Source organism: Triticum dicoccoides, chromosome 6A, assembly GCF_002162155.2.
Source record: "Triticum dicoccoides isolate Atlit2015 ecotype Zavitan chromosome 6A, WEW_v2.0, whole genome shotgun sequence".
In the NCBI taxonomy this organism is placed as follows: Eukaryota; Viridiplantae; Streptophyta; class Magnoliopsida; order Poales; family Poaceae; genus Triticum; species Triticum dicoccoides.
This window is the reverse complement of record NC_041390.1, coordinates 622658388-622674156: the sequence shown is the minus strand read 5'-3', so window position 1 is coordinate 622674156 and position 15769 is coordinate 622658388. Positions and strand designations below refer to the sequence as shown.

The window sequence follows — 15769 nt, the reverse complement described above, 5'->3', positions numbered from 1 at the left end:
CCGGATACCGTAGGAGTGCTTTGGGTGTACCAAACGTCACAATGTAACTGGGTGACTATAAAGGTATACTACGGGTATCTCCGAAAGTGTCTGTTTTTTGACATGGATCAAGACTGGGATTTGTCACTCTGCATGACGGAGAGGTATCACTGGGCCCACTCGGTAATGCATCATCATAATGAGCTCAAAGTGACCAAGTGTCTGGTCACGGGATCATGCATTACGGTACGAGTAAAGTGACTTGCCGGTAACGAGATTGAACGAGGTATTGGGATACCGACGATAGAATCTCGGGCAAGTAACATACCGATTGACAAAGGGAATTGTATACGGGGTTGCTTGAATCCTCGACATCGTGGTTCATCCGATGAGATCATCGAGGAGCATGTGGGAGCCAACATGGGTATCCAGATCCCGCTGTTGGTTATTGACCGGAGAGCGATCTCGGTCATGTCTACATGTCTCCCGAACCCGTAGGGTCTACACACTTAAGGTTCAGTGACGCTAGGGTTGTAGGGATATGTATATGCAGTAACACGAATGTTGTTTGGAGTCCCGGATGAGATCCCGGACGTCACAAGGAGTTCCGGAATGGTCCAGAGGTAAAGATTTATATATGGGAAGTCCTGTTTCGGCCATCGGGACAAGTTTCGGGGTCATCGGTATTGTACTGGGACCACCGGAAGGGTCCCCGGGGTCCACCGGGTGGGGCCACCTGTCCCGGGGGGCCACATGGGCTGTAGGGGGTGCGCCTGGGCCTACATGGGCCAAGGGCACCAGCCCCAAGAGGCCCATGCGCCTAGGGTTTCAAGGAGGAAGAGTCCTAGGAGGGGAAGGCACCTCCTAGGTGCCTTGGGGAGGAGGGATGCCTCCCCTTGGCCGCACCACCCTAGGAGATTAGATCTCCTAGGGCCGGCGCCCCCCTTGGCCCTCCTATATATAGTGGGGAGATGGAGGACTTCTCACATTGATCTTTGGTGCCTCCCTCTCCCTCTCCAACAACTCCTCCTCCTCCATAGTGCTTGGCGAAGCCCTGCCAGAGTACTGCAGCTCCATCACCACCACGCCGTCGTGCTGCTGCTGGAGCCATCTTCCTCAACCTCTCCTTCCCCCTTGCTGGATCAAGAAGAAGGAGACGTCGCTGCTCCGTACGTGTGTTGAACGCGGAGGTGCCGTCCGTTCGGTGCTAGGATCTTCGGTGATTCGAATCACGTCGAGTATGACTCCCTCATCCCCGTTCTTTGAACGCTTCCGCTCGCGATCTACAAGGTACGTAGATGCATCCAATCACTCGTTGCTAGATGAACTCATAGATGGATCTTGGTGAAACCGTAGGAAATTTTTTGTTTTCTGCAATGTTCCCCAACAGGCAGTGCTTTAGGACTCAATGATTACTTGATTTATTGTCTACATTTAACAATGTTTGGTAGTTGGGAAATGGTGGTTGGGCAGATGGTGCATGTGGGTAGTCTCGCGTTTGGACAAAAGTTTCTCTGCCTAGGAACAGAAACGCGTGAACTTTAGTATGGACATACACTGCAGTGCATGATAAATACGCGAGGAAGAATGTCTGAATACAAAACAGCTAATATAGTGATTTTGGATCCCGAGAGGAATTGATGGAACAGATTCCAGGGGGGTAGTCGCTGACTGCTCCTAGGCAATTTCGGAGGAGGGCCGAGTATTGTTCAACCTTGTTGGGGTGGGCCAATCCATCAAAAACATTCATTTTAGCAAAAAAATCACTGCTACTATTCATATATTAGGCCTAAATCACAGATGTTAGGGAGGGGGTGGGTGGGGGGGGGGGCAGGGCCCTGGCTGGCACCCTTGTCTCCGCCACTGTCCTTCATTACTACTGGTTGTAAGATAATCGCTTCTCAAGTACGTTTGTTGTATCTATATCTATACCTATTAATAAAAAATGATTGCTTTAAGTTAAAATCGTGATTCTGCTCGTACAAAAAAAAGTTTCGAAGCATCCGGGAGCAACTAACGAAGGAGCGCTCCTTTGGAAGCCTCACCAATGGTCACTTGAGGTGGGCTGAGAGCGCGTCACTTGGCACGCTTTCAGACGCCTCCACGTTTCGCTATCTGGCCACGCGTTTTATGTTTTTAGATGTTTTTCTGAGTTTTTTTACCTTTTTTATTTTCTACCGGTCTTTCTTAGCTTCTCAACAAAAGAAAGTGTGTTTTTCCTTCTGCGAGAGGTACGATCTTGCCTCTCGAAAACGAAAAAAATGCATTTTTTTTGCTTCTGCGAAAGGCGTGGATTTGCTTCCGCGAGAGGCACAGCCGTGCCTCTCAAACGGGAAAAAACACGTTTTTTTTCCTTTCGCGAGAGGCACGGTCGTTGTTATGACGGTAATAGATCCACCTATCAAGCGACCCTCTTGACATATATGCATACTAAACCATGACCGTGCGCGTTGCTGCGCCCATCCATTTTATCAATAGATTGGTAGGAATTTATGCAAATATTTAGAGGCACAATATATTGTAGTTGATGTAACTCATTACCTTGACAAGTGAGAAAAATACTTGTTTGAAACAATAGTTAAACAATTCAATTACACACCTAGTAAATATTAAGATGGGAAAGGTAGTAATCTCAAATTACAAATTAATTATGAAGATCATGTAGCAACCTAAGACAATGTTAGTCCTAAAAAAGGCAGCTCAGTGCATGTAAGTCCCATTTGTCTAGGGTTCAAAAAAGGGTCCGATCACTTTGGGTCTATTGTACTCATGCAGGACTCGAACCTGTGATCTCATGGTCACAAGGCAACAACTTTTGCCACTGCACCAAGGCTCCTCTTGATTTGCAATTGCATTCTATCCCATATAATGTTGGCTTGTTGGGATAACTCCTCGCGCTTTGGCAAGCTAAGTAACACAATGAAACGATGATGTTGGTCACACCATTCCGGATAATACCGAAAAAGGCTTTTGCCCCACTCTATATATAAAGCAAGTTGGTCAATCAACCCCCCGCCCCCCCGCGCCGCCTCCTCTGAGGCGACTCGGGGGCGAAATCTAGCCTCCCCCACCCGTCCTGTCCTCGTCTCTCCCCTCTCCGCCGCCGCCAGAGATGCTCTCTGGCAAGGTGGCGGCAAGGATCTGGGCGGCTCCATCGCGGGTGGAGCGCCTCGGCTTCCAGGGCGGCGGTCCTGGGTGGTGGCACGTGGTGCGGCCTATGCGGCGGGCAGCGCCGGCAGGTGCAGGAGGGCTTCTTCCCCGGCTGTGTGGACGGCGGGGAGGCGGTGGGCGTCGGCTGCCACGGCGGCCCCCCGCTGGCTGCTGGTTCGCCATGGAGAAGCTCGTCCTCGACCCTGATCTTCTCCGATCTGCTGCGGATTCGGCTCCTGGTGGCTCCGGTCATCGTCCTCGGGTGCCGGTGCCATGGATCTGGTGGCTAGAGGCGGATCCGGGGGAATCCCTTGGCCAACGCGGCGGCCACACCGAAAGCGGCGCCTTTCGGTACTACTCCCTTGTTGAAGTCTTCGGCGAGGATCCCCTTCCTCCCACCCCTCCCTGGAGCTTAGGTGAAAGCCTCGGATCCCCCTGTTCCAAGCGACGACGACACCGTGGTGGCGTGTTCCTTCCTGAAGGCGTCGATCGGGGGCTGCTCGAGCGGTGGTGGAGTTGGCGGCGGTTTGTTGACAGCGTGTGGCGGACAGGCTTCATCTTCAGCAGCCTGCTCGATTCTTGGTGTGGGTGGTCCCGGCCGTCGGTGTGAGGGGATCGGTGTCCCTCTCAGCGCCTATGGTTCCGGCGATTCCCAACCTTGACTGACATTTAGTGCTGCCATTCTCGGCCTTCTCCGTGGTTCGGCGCCTTCGTTCGACATCTCTTGTCCGGCGTTCCGTCTATGCTGCTACCGGCGACGGTGCTTGGGTGGTCGGGTCCCCATTGCGTGTGGGTTTGCTCCTGCTGTCTCCCCTTGGGAAGCTTGGTCATCTTGATTTGGGTTCTTGGGGAACCGCTCTGCTGGTCGCCGGTGCGGCGCCCATCGAGCCTGGGTGAGAGGGTAGTGGCCCTCTGCGGCGGCAGAGACAAATCTTTATTGTCTTGTTTGGCCCTTCGGTGGCAGTCAGCGATCACAATACTCGCATGGTGGTGCCCTTCTCCCGTGGCCTTAGTAGGTTAGCTGGTGTAGGTGTAGCGGCGTTCGTTGGCAACGGCGTGGTATGTTCTTTCCTGTTGGTTGTTGCCTTTGAGATGTTCCTCTGTGCACCTTGTATCCCTTTTTCCGCTTTCTCCCTTTGTGTATGTTGCTTCTGTGTAATCCTGGCCGGTTGATGGCTTTGTTAATTCAAAGTCGGGCTAGGTTCGAGCTCTTCTCGGGCTCGGCCGGTGCCTTTTCTCTAAAAATTATATATAAAGCAACGATTCATAGCAATCTGATACAAATACATGCCACCACAACACATGCACACATCCAAGGCAAGATACATGGGTGTTGATCGCAGCAACACCACCCCTAGCACTACAAAAGCAACCAGGGACTCAACCGGGAACACATTGAAGGAAATATGCCCTAGAGGCAATAATAAAGTTATTATTTATTTCCTTATATCATGATAAAAGTTTATTATTCATGCTAGAATTGTATTAACCGGAAACATAATACATGTGTGAATACATAGACAAACAGAGTGTCACTAGTATGCCTCTACTAGACTAGCTTGTTAATCAAAGATGGTTATGTTTCCTAACCATGGACAAAGAGTTGTCATTTTATTAACAGGATCACATCATTAGTTGAATGATCTCATTGACATGACCCATTCCATTAGCTTAGCACCCGATCGTTTAGTATGTTGCTATTGCTTTCTTCATGACTTATACATGTTCCTATGGCTATGAGATTATGCAACTCCCGTTTGCCAGAGGAACACTTTGTGTGCTACCAAACGTCACAACGTAACTGGGTGATTATAAAGGAGCTCTACAGGTGTCTCCAAAGGTACATGTTGGGTTGGCGTATTTCGAGATTAGGATTTGTCACTCCGATTGTCGGAGAGGTATCTCTGGGCCCTCTCGGTAATGCACATCACTTAAAGCCTTGCAAGCATTGCAACTAATGAGTTAGTTGCGGGATGATGTATTACAGAACGAGTAAAGAGACTTGCCGGTGACGAGATTGAACTAGGTATGGGATACCGACGATCGAATCTCGGGCAAGTAACATACCGATGACAAAGGGAACAACGTATGTTGTTATGCGGTCTGACCGATAAAAGATCTTCGTAGAATATGTAGGAGCCAATATGAGCATCCAGGTTCCGCTATTGGTTATTGACCGGAGACGTGTCTCAGTCATGTCTACATTGTTCTCGAACCCGTAGGGTCCGCACGCTTAAGGTTACGATGATAGTTATATTATGAGTTTATGCATTTTGATGTACCGAAGGTTGTTCGGAGTCCCGGATGTGATCACGGACATGACGAGGAGTCTCGAAATGGTCGAGACATAAAGATTGATATATTGGAAGCCTATGTTTGGATATCGGAAGTGTTCCGGGTGAAATCGGGATTTTACCGGAGTACCGGGAGGTTACCGGAACCCCCCGGGAGCTATATGGGCCTAAGTGGGCCTTAGTGGAAAAGAGAAGGGGCAGCCCAAGATGGGCCATGCGCCCCTCCCCTCCCTTGGTCCGAATAGAACAAGGAGAGGGGGCCGGCCCCCCTCTCTCTTTTCCCCCCTCCGCGAATCCTATTCCAACTAGGATTGGGGGGGGGGGGGAATCCTACTCCTAGAGGGAGTAGGACTCCTCCTGGCGCGCCTCTCCTAGGCCGGCCGCACCCCCCTTGAGCCTTTATATACGGAGGCAGGCGCACCCCAGAGAAACACAAGTTGATCCACGTGATCATATTCTTAGCCGTGTGCGGTGCCCCCTTCCACCATAATCCTCGATAATATTGTAGCGGTGCTTAGGCGAAGCCCTGCGGCAGTAGTACATCAAGATCGTCACCACGCCGTCGTGCTGACGGAACTCTTCCCCGACACTTTGCTGGATCGGAGTCCGGGGATCGTCATCGAGCTGAACGTGTGCTAGAACTCGGAGGTGCCGTAGTTTCGGTGCTTGATCGGTCGGGCCATGGAGACGTACGACTACATCAACCAAACGCTTCCGTTGTCAATCTACAAGGGTACGTAGATCACACTCTCCCCCTCTCGTTGCTATGCATCACTATGATCTTGCGTGAGCGTACGATTTTTTTTGAAATTACTACGAAACCCAACAGTGGCATCCGAGCCTAGGTTTTATATGTTGATGTTATATGCACGAGTAGAACACAAGTGAGTTGTGGGCGATATAAGTCATACTGCTTACCAGCATGTCATACTTTGGTTCGGCGGTATTGTTGGACGAAGCGGCCCGGACCGACATTACGCGTACGCTTACGCGAGACCGGTTCTCCCGACGTGCTTTGCACATAGGTGGCTTGCGGGTGACAGTTTCTCCAACTTTAGTTGAACTGAGTGTGGCTACGCCCGGTCCTTGCGAAGGTTAAAACAGCACCAACTTGACAAACTATCGTTGTGGTTTTTGATGCGTAGGTAAGATTGGTTCTTGCTTAAGCCCGTAGCAGCCACGTAAAACATGCAACAACAAAGTAGAGGACGTCTAACTTGTTTTTGCAGGGCATGTTGTGATGTGATATGGTCAATACATGATGCTAAATTTTATTGTATGAGATGATCATGTTTTGTAACCGAGTTATCGGCAACTGGCAGGAGCCATATGGTTGTCGCTTTATTGTATGCAATGCAATCGCGCTGTAATGCTTTACTTTATCACTAAGCGGTAGCGATAGTCGTGGAAGCATAAGATTGGCGAGACGACAACGATGCTACGATGGAGATCAAGGTGTCGCGCCGGTGACGATGGTGATCATGACGGTGCTTCGGAGATGGAGACCACAAGCACAAGATGATGATGGCCATATCATATCACTTTTATTGATTGCATGTGATGTTTATCTTTTATGCATCTTATCTTGCTTTGATTGACGGTAGCATTATAAGACGATCTCTCGCTAAATTATCAAGAAGTGTTCTCCCTGAGTATGCACCGTTGCGAAAGTTCTTCGTGCTGAGACACCACGTGATGATCGGGTGTGATAGGCTCTATGTTCAAATACAACGGGTGCAAAACAGTTGCACACGCGGAATACTCAGGTTATACTTGACGAGCCAAGCATATACAGATATGGCCTCGGAACACGGAGACCGAAAGGTCGAGCGTGAATCATATAGTAGATATGATCAACATAGTGATGTTCACCAATGAAACTACTCCATCTCACGTGATGATCGGACATGGTTTAGTTGATTTGGATCACGTAATCACTTAAAGGATTAGAGGGATATCTATCTAAGTGGGAGTTCTTTAAGTAATATGATTAATTGAACCTAAATTTATCATGAACTTAGTACCTGATAGTATCTTGCTTGTTTATGTATGATTGTAGATAAATGGCCCGTGCTGTTGTTCCGTTGAATTTTAATGCGTTCCGTGAGAAAGCAAAGTTGAAAGATGATGGTAGCAATTACACGGGCTGGGTCCGTAACTTGAGGATTATCCTCATTGCTGCACAGAAGAATTACGTCCTGGAAGCACCGCTGGGTGCCAGGCCTGCTGCTGGAGCAACACCAGATGTTGTGAACGTCTGGCAGAGCAAAGCTGATGACTACTCGTTAGTTCAGTGTGCCATGCTTTACGGCTTAGAACCAGGACTTGAACGACGTTTTGAACGTCGTGGAGCATATGAGATGTTCCAGGAGTTGAAGTTAATATTTCAAGCAAATGTCCAGATTGAGAGATATGAAGTCTCCAATAAGTTCTATAGCTGCAAGATGGAGGAGAACAGTTCTGTCAGTGAGCATATACTCAAAATGTCTGGGTATAATAATCACCTGATTCAAATGGGAGTTAATCTTCCAGATGATTGCGTCATTGACAGAATTCTCCAATCACTGCCACCAAGCTACAAGAGCTTCGTGATGAACTATAATATGCAAGGGATGAATAAGACTATTCCCGAGCTCTTCGCAATGCTGAAAGCTGCGGAGGTAGAAATCAAAAAGGAGCATCAAGTGTTGATGGTCAACAAGACCACTAGTTTCAAGAAAAAGGGCAAAGGGAAGAAGAAGGGGAACTTCAAGAAGAACAGCAAGCAAGTTGCTGCTCAAGAGAAGAAACCCAAGTCTGGATCTAAGCCTGAAACTGAGTGATTCTACTACAAGCAGACTGGTCACTGGAAGCGGAACTGCCCCAAGTATTTGGCGGATAAGAAGGATGGCATGGTGAACAAAGGTATATGTGATATACATGTTATTGATGTGTACCTTACTAATGCTCGCAGTAGCACCTGGGTATTTGATACTGGTTCTGTTGCTAATATTTGCAACTCGAAACAGGGACTACGGATTAAGCGAAGATTGGCTAAGGACGAGGTGACGATGCGCGTGGGAAACGGTTCCAAAGTCGATGTGATCGCGGTCGGCACGCTACCTGTACATCTACCTTCGGGATTAATATTAGACCTAAATAATTGTTATTTGGTGCCAGTGTTAAGCATGAACATTATATCTGGATCTTGTTTGATGCGAGACAGTTGTTCATTTAAATCAGAGAATAATGGTTGTTCTATTTATATGAGTAATATCTTTTATGGTCATGCACCCTTGAAGAGTGGTCTATTCTTATTGAATCTCGATAGTAGTAACACACATATTCATAATGTTGAAGCCAAAAGATACAGAGTTTATAATGATAGTGCAACTTATTTGTGGCACTGCCGTTTAGGTCATATCGGTGTAAAGCGCATGAAGAAACTCCATACTGATGGACTTTTGGAACCACTTGATTATGAATCAATTGGTACTTGCGAACTGTGCCTCATGGGCAAGATGACTAAAATGCCGTTCTCCGGTACTATGGAGAGAGCAACAGATTTGTTGGAAATCATACATATTGATGTATGTGGTCCGATGAATATTGAGGCTCGTGGCGGATATCGTTATTTTCTCACCTTCACAGATGATTTAAGCAGATATGGGTATATCTACTTAATGAAACATAAGTCTGAAACATTTGAAAAGTTCAAAGAATTCAGAGTGAAGTTGAAAATCATCGTAACAAGAAAATAAAGTTTCTACGATCTGATCGTGGAGGAGAATATTTGAGTTACGAGTTTGGTGTACATTTGAAACAATGCGGAATAGTTTCGCAACTCACGCCACCCGGAACACCACATCATAATGGTGTGTCCGAACATCGTAATCGTACTTTACTAGATATGGTGCGATCTATGATGTATCTTACTGATTTACCGCTATCGTTTTGGGGTTATGCTTAGGAGACGGCCGCATTCACGTTAAATAGGGCACCATCAAAATCCATTGAGATGACGCCTTATGAACTATGGTTTGGCAAGAAACCAAAGTTGTCGTTTCTGAAAGTTTGGGGCTGCGATGCTTATGTGAAAAAGTTTCAACCTGATAAGCTCGAACCCAAATCGGAGAAATGTGTCTTCATAGGATATCCAAAGGAGACTATTGGATACACCTTCTATCACAGATCCGAAGGCAGGACTTTTGTTGCTAAGTTCGGAAACTTTCTAGAGAAGGAGTTTCTCTCGAAAGAAGTGAGTGGGAGGAAAGTAGAACTTGACGAGGTAACTGTACCTGCTCCCTTATTGGAAAGTAGTACATCACAGAATTTTTTTTCTGTGACACCTACACCAATTAGTGAGGAAGCTACTGATGATGATCATGAAACTTCAGAACAAGATACTACTGAACCGCGTAGATCAACCAGAGTAAGATCCGCACCAGAGTGGTACGGTAATCCTGTTCTGGAAGTCATGCTACTAGATCATGATGAACCTACGAACTATGAAGAAGCGATGGTGAGCCCAGATTCCGCAAAATGGCTTGAAGCCATGAAATCTGAGATGGGATCCATGTATGAGAACAAAGTATGGACTTTGGTTGACTTGCCCAATGATCAGCAAGCAATTGAGAATAAATAGATCTTCAAGAAGAAGACTGACACCGACGGTAATATTACTGTCTACAAAGCTCGACTTGTCGCAAAAGGGTTTCGGCAAATTCAAGGGATTGACTACGATGAGACCTTCTCACCCGTAGCGATGCTTAAGTCTGTCCAAATCATGTTAGCAATTGCCGCTTTTTATGAGTATGAAATTTGGCAGATGGATGTCAAAACTGCATTCCTGAATGGATTTCTGGAAGAAGTGTTGTATATGATGCAACCAGAAGGTTTTGTCGATCCAAAGGGAGCTAACAAAGTGTGCAAGCTCCAGTGATCCATTTATGGACTGGTGCAAGCCTCTCGGAGTTGGAATAAACGCTTTGATAGTGTGATCAAAGCATTTGGTTTTATACAGACTTTTGGAGAAGCCTGTATTTACAAGAAAGTGAGTGGGAGCTCTGTAGCATTTCTGATATTATATGTGGATGACATATTACTGATTGGAAATGATATAGAATTTCTGGATAGCATAAAAGGATACTTGAATAAGAGTTTTTCAATGAAAGACCTCGGTGAAGCTGCTTACATATTAGGCATAAAGATCTATAGAGATAGATCGAGATGTTTAATTGGACTTTCATAAAGCACATACCTTGACAAGATTTTGAAGAAGTTCAAAATGGATCAAGCAAAGAAAGGGTTCTTGCCTGTGTTACAAGGTGTGAAGTTGAGTCGGACTCAATGCCCGACGACTGCAGAAGATAGAGAGAAGATGAAAGATGTTCCCTATGCTTCAGCCATAGGCTCTATCATGTATGCAATGCTGTGTACCAGACCTGATGTGTGCCTTGCTATAAGTCTAGCAGGGAGGTACCAAAGTAATCCAGGAGTGGATCACGACAGCGGTCAAGAACATCCTGAAGTACCTGAAAAGGACTAAGGATATGTTTCTCGTATATGGAGGTCACAAAGAGCTCATCATAAACGGTTACGTTGATGCAAGCTTTGACACTGATCCGGGCGATTCTAAATCGCAAACCGGATACATGCTTACATTAAACGGTGGAGCTGTCAGTTGGTGCAGTTCTAAACAAAGCGTCGTGGCGGGATCTACGTGTGAAGCGGAATACATAGCTGCTTCGGAAGCAGCAAATGAAGGAGTCTAGATGAAGGAGTTCATATCCGATCTAGGTGTCGTACCTAGTGCATCGGGTCCAATGAAAATCTTTTGTGACAATACTGGTGCAATTGCCTTGGCGAAGGAATTCAGATTTCACAAGAGAACCAAGCACGTCAAGAGACACTTCAATTCCATCCGGGATCTAGTCCAGGTGGGAGACATAGAGATTTGCAAGATACATACGGATCTGAATGTTGCATACCCGTTAACTAAGCCTCTTCAACGAGCAAAACATGATCAGCACCAAGGCTCCACGGGTGTTAGAATCATTATTGTGTAATCTAGATTATTGACTCTAGTGCAAGTGGGAGACTGAAGGAAATATGCCCTAGAGGCAATAATAAAGTTATTATTTATTTCCTTATATCATGATAAAAGTTTATTATTCATGCTAGAATTGTATTAACCGGAAACATAATACATGTGTGAATACATAGACAAACAGAGTGTCACTAGTATGCCTCTACTAGACTAGCTTGTTAATCAAAGATGGTTATGTTTCCTAACCATGGACAAAGAGTTGTCATTTTATTAACAGGATCACATCATTAGTTGAATGATCTGATTGACATGACCCATTCCATTAGCTTAGCACTCGATCGTTTAGTATGTTGCTATTGCTTTCTTCATGACTTATACATGTTCCTATGACTATGAGATTATGCAACTCCCGTTTGCCAGAGGAACACTTTGTGTGCTACCAAACGTCACAACGTAACTGGGTGATTATAAAGGAGCTCTACAGGTGTCTCCAAAGGTACATGTTGGGTTGGCGTATTTCGAGATTAGGATTTGTCACTCCGATTGTCGGAGAGGTATCTCTGGGCCCTCTCGGTAATGCACATCACTTAAAGCCTTGCAAGCATTGCAACTAATGAGTTAGTTGCGGGATGATGTATTACAGAACAAGTAAAGAGACTTGCCGGTGACGAGATTGAACTAGGTATGTGATACCGACGATCGAATCTCGGGCAAGTAATATACCGATGACAAAGGGAACAACGTATGTTGTTATGCGGTCTGACCGATAAAAGATCTTCGTAGAATATGTAGGAGCCAATATGAGCATCCAGGTTATGCTATTGGTTATTGACCGGAGACGTGTCTTGGTCATGTCTACATTGTTCTCGAACCCGTAGGGTCCGCACGCTTAAGGTTACGATGACAATTATATTATGAGTTTATGCATTCTGATGTACCAAAGGTTGTTCGGAGTCCCGTATGTGATCACGGACATGACGAGGAGTCTCGAAATGGTCGAGACATAAAGATTGATATATTGGAAGCCTATGTTTGGATATCGGAAGTGTTCCGGGTGAAATCGGGATTTTACCGGAGTACCGGGAGGTTACCGGAACCCCCCCGGGAGCTATATGGGCCTAAGTGGGCCTTAGTGGAAAAGAGAAGGGGCAGCCCAAGATAGGCCGCACGCCCCTCCCCTCCCTTGGTCCGAATAGGACAAGGAGAGGGGGCCGGTCCCCCTCTCTCTTTTCCCCCCTCCGCGAATCCTATTCCAACTAGGATTGGGGGGGGGGGGGAATCCTACTCCCAGAGGGAGTAGGACTCCTCCTGGCGCGCCTCTCCTAGGCCGGCCGCACCCCCCCCCTTGAGCCTTTATATACGGAGGCAGGGGCGCCCCAGAGAAACACAAGTTGATCCACGTGATCATATTCTTAGCCGTGTGCGGTGCCCCCTTCCACCATAATCCTCGATAATATTGTAGCGGTGCTTAGGCGAAGCCCTGCGGCAGTAGTACATCAAGATCGTCACCACGCCGTCGTGCTGACGGAACTCTTCCCCGACACTTTGCTAGATCAGAGTCCGGGGATCGTCATCGAGCTGAACGTGTGCTAGAACTCGGAGGTGCCGTAGTTTTGGTGCTTGATCGGTCGGGCCGTGGAGACGTACGACTACATCAACCAAACGCTTCCGTTGTCGATCTACAAGGGTACGTAGATCACACTCTCCCCCTCTCGTTGCTATGCATCACTATGATCTTACGTGAGCGTAGGAATTTTTTTGAAATTACTACGAAACCCAACACACATCACCATGAAGAAATGAGGCCGCATATGACGAACCATGGGCTCCAAGACGGCGCCTTCAGGAAGGATACGACATCGGAGCTTCGTCACCACCCGATCCGAGGATCAGAGTTTCCCCTGGAGCAGCACAACGGGTGATGAGAGCCGCGACGATGCTTTCACTAAGGGAACGAGATTCGCCACCGCTGGTCCGTCCAAAGATGGAACAAGTTTTCACCCCGGCCAACACTCACCGTCATCGAACGCAACACCCCGACTACCACGCCGCCCACAAGGCCATGGCCATCGGGCAGCATCAAGCCACGGGCTCTGCCCATGAGCACCGTGCTACCACCACCAAGGCCACCGTCCCGGCATCCAAGACCTTGACACCACCTCACCCGAGATTCGCCGCAACTCCAACCAAAGAGAAGAGCGAAAAGGACCTGCCTTTCACACCTCTGGGCGCCCCAGCGACGAAACCCAATAGGCCGGCCAAATCTAGCCTCCATCGGCCCATCTTGTAGCACTGGCGCGGTACGACCTCAGTCCCGCGGCACCGTGTGCGAGACAAGGTCGGTCCTACTGCACCGTGCGCGAGATGAGCTCGGTCCTGCTACACCGTGCGCGAGACGAGATCGGTCCTGCCGCACCGGGCGTGAGACGAGCGATGGACCACTACTGGGAAAAGGACAACCCTTTGATGGAAGTAGCACCCGAACGTCGAGGAAAGAGAGCCAAGGCCGTCACAAGTCACCTACGAACGAGCCGACGCTGGGACATGCCAGCCCCCGCTACAGTTGACCTGCCAAGCTCCGGACAATAACATCACCTAATTTAACAAAGAATGGATGCCTTGGCATGAGTTTACATAACACTACACTTTCAAGGGAGCTAGCTTAATGCGATAGAGGAGCCAATTATTTGTGTTTCATATTTCAAAGACACTCTGTTCTACTTGTTTCTTACTCAGTGATGGTTGCAGCTAAGAAATGCATAGCAGATGTTAAATGGTCCGAAAAATCATAGTACCCAACTTTCAGCATGAAAGGAAATCAAGTAATGAACCACATAGGGATACGAGGTAAAGAAACTATGTTAGTTGACAATGTACCTCAGGAGTCAATCTGCGGTGCGTCATCTAAATACTGCTGAGAACCCATGTTGGCTAGGATAATTTTCTAAGCAACTGTATAACTGAATTAGATACTCGATTCCTGAATCTTCCTAGCAATAAATCAACCTGCAATCTGCAACCGTAAAAAGATATAAAAAGCAGAGAACTATGACTAACTTAACAGTTGTCGAAGAATAACAAGAGATAAACTGGAATGGGGAAATGGGATCAACCTCACCTAGAGAAGATAACAGTAGGGAGGTTGATGTGGAAGTACTGGAGATGCATATAATTTGCTAGAGCAAGGGAGAATGAATCAAGAATATATAACTCTTTGAAGCAAAAAGAATGGGACAACAAAATTGTACAAAATTTATGTTTTATGAAGTTTAGCTAAACTCCTCAACAGTTGGTTAATCTCATTAGGATAAAATAATAGAATACTTTGTTAAATTAGAAGTGGTCGACACGTACGTCTGCGGGTCAAGAGCCGCAGCCACCTCCTGCGGCGACCACGCAGACGCCGGCGCCGCCGTTTTCTGCAGCTGCTCCGCCATCTCCTTGATGCTCAGGTCCTGCACGCCACAAAATTCAGGAATCGAATTTGTTAAAACGGGTGCAAATTTCTTCCGTCAAATAGAAGCAAATTTAACAACCAATTCAAACCGGTATATGTAAATCTTCCCAGAACTCGACTTTGTCAATGAACAGACAGAACAGAGTATTGCAAAATCCGCAGAAACTATAAATATTTAATCAGAGAATTCAGTATAGCTCTGATTACATTGCGGAAGTTCATCATGGTGGAGAAGTCAAAGGGGCTGGCCAGAGGACACACTGCACGTCGCAGCCGCTGGCTGCCGCCGCTGTCCCTCTGCCACGGCCGCCGCCGGGGAGGCTGCTCCTCGGCCTTAACGCTCATCTTCTCCTCAGTCTTGGCCACTCTCGTCTTCTCATCCTCTGCCCAAAGAATTCGCAAGCAAGGCTTTCTCCATCATCTCTCCAATTCTTCCCACCACAAGAAAACTGGTTGACTAATCACGCAGGAACGAAGCAGTAAAATAGGTAGTCCCTGACCTTAGTAGTGGCCATGTCGAGCGATGCCGGTGTTGGTGTTGTGCTCACACACAGCGGTGGTGGTAAGGATGAATATGATGGAGAAGATGATAAGGTTCCGTCGCGGCAAACCTCGACATGAACTTCATCCTCGGCTCGATTGCAAGCCATCACGGCCGCTTGGGCTTCCCCTTCGAGAGGAAAGAGAGAATGTGAAGGGTGAGGTGCAGTGAGAGGTTGGACTTCAAGGAGGACACCACCAGCAACGTGTTTGGTTGGGGGTAATTAGAGCTAGGGAATGGGAATTGAAGGGGTAGAAGACTTCAAATCTATTGTTTGGTTAGAGGGATTGAGAGTTCATAAGGGAATAGCCATGTGACTT

The 15769-nt window shown here is 47.3% G+C and overlaps 1 pseudogene; it reads right to left on the bottom strand.

Moving 5' to 3' along the window:
• LOC119316158 overlaps positions 1-15253 on the bottom strand; it is a 39936-nt pseudogene extending 24683 nt beyond the window's left edge.
• Between the last annotated feature and the right edge of the window lie 516 nt (positions 15254-15769).